Here is a 4,865-nt window from a genome sequence, read left to right on the forward strand (position 1 = left end):
CTTTAGTTGAAAACCACTGAATTTGGTACTTTTTACATTCAGTTTGCAAAATTTTCTTATTTTCCCAGTGCCGCCTTCTTTAGCCTATAGGCCATTCAGAAGACCAGGCTTAATTACCATGTATTTGGAACTTTAGAAGATATTTCATTGTTCTTTATTTGTAATTTAGTTTTGTTGTCTGAGAGCATATGCCTTATGATTTTAATCTTGGAAATTTACTAAGTCTAGTGCTTTTTTCTAGCTCTATTGAGATATAATTGACATATAACATTGTAGCAGCTTAAGGTGTACAATTTGATGATTTGATACACGTATATGTTGTGAAATGATTATCAAAAGACTATGAGTTAACACATGAATTGTGTCATATAAGCACGATTTGTTTGTGTGTGGTGGTGGTAGTGGTGAAAACATTGAAGATCTATTCTCTTAGCACTTTCCAGCATACAGGACAGTATTGTTAACTGTAGTCACCATGTAATACATTAGATTCCCCAGAACTTATTCATCTTATAACTGAAGGCTTGTTGCCTTTGACCAATATCTCCCCGTTTCTCACATCCCCAGCCCTGCCAACCAGCATTGTACTCTGTTTCTGTGAGTCTGACTTTTTTAGATTCCACATAAAAGTTAGATCATATAGTCTTAGTCTCTCTGACTTATTTCACTTAACCTAATACCCTCAAGCCTCATCCATGTTGACACCAATGGCAATTTCCACTTTTTAATGATGGGATAATCTTCCATTGTATATCATCTTTGTTCCTCCATCTATCTGCAAATGGACACTTGTTTCCATGTCTTGACTATTGTGATTAATGCTGCAGTGCATGTGAGGGTGCAGATATCTCTACAAGATCATGATTCCATTTCCTCTGGATATATCCCCAGAAAGAGGGCTAACTGGATCACATCATAGTTCTATTTTTGATTTTTTGATCAAGTTCCCTACTGTTTCCATACTGACTGTACCGATTTACATTTCCATCAGCAAATGCACATGGGTTGCTTTTTCTCCATGTCTTCTCCAGAACTTGTTATCTTTCGTCTTTTTGATAATAGCCATTCTAATAGCTGTGAAGTTATAGCTCACTGTGGCTTTCATTTGCATTTCTCTGAAACATTTTTTCATTATCTGTTGGTTATTTGCACGTTTTCTTGGGAAAAATTTATTCAGATCCCTTGTCCACTTCTTAATTGGTTCTTTGTTTTTTGTATTGAGTTGTATAAGTTCTTTATGTATTTTGGACGTTGACCTCTTCTTGCATATATTGTTTGCAAATAATGTCTCCCAATCCATAGGTTGTGTTTTCATTTTGTTGATTATTTCTTTTGCTGTGCAGAAGCTTTTAAATTTGATGTAGTCTAATTTTTCTTTTGTTGCTTGTGCTTTTGGTGTCATATACAGAGAACTATTGCCAAGATCAATGTTAAATAACTTATTTCCTATGGCAGGTCTTAGATTTAAGTCCTTAATCCATTTCAAGTTAATTTGTCTGTGTGTGGTATAAGATAGAGGTCCAATGTAATTATTTGGCATGTGGTTATCCAGTTTTCCCATCACCACTCACTGAAGAAACTGTTCTTTCCACATTGCGTATTTTTGACTCCCTTGTCAAATATCAGTTGACCTTATATGCATGGGTTTATTTCTAGGCTCACAATTCTGTTTTATTGGTCTATGTGTCTGTTTTTTTTTTTTTCCCACTTTGTTTGGTTTTGTTTTATTTTATGCCAGTATCATGCTGTTTTCTAGCTTTGTAAAATAAAGTGTGATGCCTCTGGCTTAGTCCTTTCTCATGTTTGTCTTGGCTATTTGAGGTCTTTTGTGGTTCCATATGAATTCTAGGACTATTTTTTTTTTTTTTTTGAATGGTATTGATCTCACAGATGGGTTTGGGGAGTATGGACATTTTAACAATTTTAACTTTCTTTGACTCCATAAACCCTTGGTATCTTTTTAATTTATGTCTTTTTCAATTTCTTTCATCAAAGACTTGTTTTTAGTGTACAGATCTTTATGTTTTTTTAAAGATTTTATTTATTTATTTGACAGAGAGGTCACAGCTAGGCAGAGAGAGAGGGGCAAAGTAGGCTCTCTGCCGATCAGAGAGCCCAATGTGTCTGGATTCCAGGATCCTGAGATCATGACCTGAGCTGAAAGCAAAGGCTTAACCCACTGAGCCACCCAGGTGCCACAAGATCTTTATGTTTTGGTTAAATGTATTCCTAAGTATTTTATTTTTCTTCATGTTATTTTAAAAGGGATTTTTTCTATATTTCTTCCTCAAATAGCCCATTGTTATTACTATATAAAGATGTAACTTATTTTTGCATTGTAATTTTTCATTCTGCATAAACTTACTGAATTCATTTATTCTAACAGTTGTTTGATAGTGTTTTTAGGGTTTTCTATGTATAAGATCATATCATCTGTAGAGACAATTTTACTTCTTTCTTTCTGATTTTGGATGCTTTTTTTTTGCCTAATTGTTCTAGCTTGGACTTCCAGTATTATGTTGAATAAGAGTGGCGATAGAGGTCACCTTTGTCTTATTTCTGAACATAGAGGAAAACTTTCAAGTTTTCACCATTAAGTATGATATTAGCTGTGGGCTTGTCATATATAGCCTCTATTATATTCATGTAGACTCTTTCTATACCCAATTTGTTGAGACTTTTTATGATAGGACGGTGAGTATTGTAAAATACTTTTTATGCAACTATTGAGATGATCATATAATTTCAATATTTTATTCTATTAATGGATACATCTTTTTCTTCACAAATAACCAATCTCTGTAGATAAAGTGTAAAATATAATAGATAATGGATACAAATAAATTTGAATTTTGCTTTTAAAGTTTGATATGTGTACTTTGAACAAGGGATTTAACTTCTTTTATCCTTAACTTTCTTTTATTTGGTAATAATAATAAAATATTAAAGGTTTTTTAAAAAATATTACTTTATTATTGTATAATTTACATGCAATAAAATGTGTCCACTTTAAGCACAACTCAATGTGTTTTGACAAATGTGTATATCCATATAACTGCCACCAGAGTTGATATATAGAACATTTCATCACTCACAAAATTCCCTTTTTATCCCTTTGCTGACAGTTACTTTATCACATACATAGCTTTTGATAATCACAATGTACTTTCCTAACTATAGTTCGTATGACTGGAATGAACCTATATACAGTATTTTGTGTGCATATTCTTGGACTTAGCAAAATATTTTTGAGAATCATCTAGTTGTTCTATGAATCCATAATTTGATATATTTTCTATTAATGAATAGGATTGCATATTTAAAATTTACCACAATGTGTTTATCCACCCATCCGTTATTGGAATCTGAGTCATTTCATTAAGTATCAGACTGTCGTAAGTGTCGGTCTTAACAAAGGAGTGATTTCAAGGGCAAAATAAGATTCTCCCACCAACCTGATATAAACTCACATGGAACAGAGGTGATTCAATTAAAAACCATGACTTTCTACCTTCTTATGTAAAAGGTGCCTTTTTCTTTCTTCCTCAACTGATCAAGGCACCATGGATATAAAGTCATCACCTCTGAGTTACCTTGCTAGACTTTTGTAGGCAGAACTGATCATTTTCCATACCAATGTTCCTACTCTACTTTGTAACTAAAATTTTGGGTGCATTTCTGCTATATTCAATAATAGGGCCAAAAAATTAAATTAGGTTGTGACATTGGGATGGGTAATTAGAAGATAATAATAAGTTTAGGGATCTTCAGCAACCCACAGAGCACTTGCCCTGTAATGTAGGAAGCTTCTCCTCAGTTCTCATGTGCTTCCATGCTAGAATGCAAGCCATGCAGAGTCAGATTTTACTGATCTTTAGAAGAATTTCATGATTTTGTAATTAGTGCAAAATTTGTCAATTTAAAAATGCTATGTCAACCCAAAGGCATTGGTAGGTGAAATACTGCTCTATTTTTTTTTTTTCAGCAAATTCACTCAAAATATATGTACGGAGCACGTAGCATGTTTGAATCCCTGTTTGAGTCCCTGTGCTGAGTGTTGTGCATAGAGTGAATATAAAATGTCAGTCTCTGATCCTCTTGGAATTCATGGCCTGGAAGGAAAGACAAATCTTGAGCCAACAGACATTCCATTTACAATTAGCATTGTAATGAATGTCATAAAGGAACTGAACGAGGTCACATAAGTGAGAACAGTTACTGTGGTGAGGAGGCTTAATTAGATGGAGGAATTCCTCTCTCAGAAATTGACATTGAAGCTGCCATCTAAAGTATGAGCAGGCATGAACCCTAGGACGTTTGGGAGAAGTGGTATTCAAAGCAGGGACATGGCTTACCAGAAATTTCTGAATTTGCAAAAAAGGTGGTCATGAGACCAGCACGGCTAGACCAGTGAATGAGGGAGAGATTGACAGAGAACATAGAGGAAGATGATATTAGGAACTTTTACATCATTTGCAGAATGTGCCACAACTGAAGACTTCACAGGTAGACTAAGGACTATGAGCACATGACCATATCATTTTATCTTTGTATCTGGTGGATGAGTGGATAATTGGACACTTGGTAAATGGTAAGTAAAGATAGACATACTATTTTCACATTTAGCGTGTTTGTTTTCACTTGTGGGCAGATGAACAACTTGTTGTTAAATGATATGTTCACCAAGTTTTTCCTGAAATTTTATCTTCTCACACCGGGACTTAACATCTTGAATGAAATCTGCTGTGGCTCATTATGATATCTTATCCAGATGGTTTTACTCACTGGGTTTAATAGCCTCACTGCTTTATTCTAGATATCAAAGTCCTTTCAGCAAACGTTCATTCAATAGCAACCATGTGGAC

The sequence above is a fragment of the Lontra canadensis genome, unplaced genomic scaffold, assembly GCF_010015895.1.
Source record: "Lontra canadensis isolate GAN:19392208 unplaced genomic scaffold, GSC_riverotter_1.0 scaffold176, whole genome shotgun sequence".
Classification (NCBI taxonomy): domain Eukaryota; kingdom Metazoa; phylum Chordata; class Mammalia; order Carnivora; family Mustelidae; genus Lontra; species Lontra canadensis.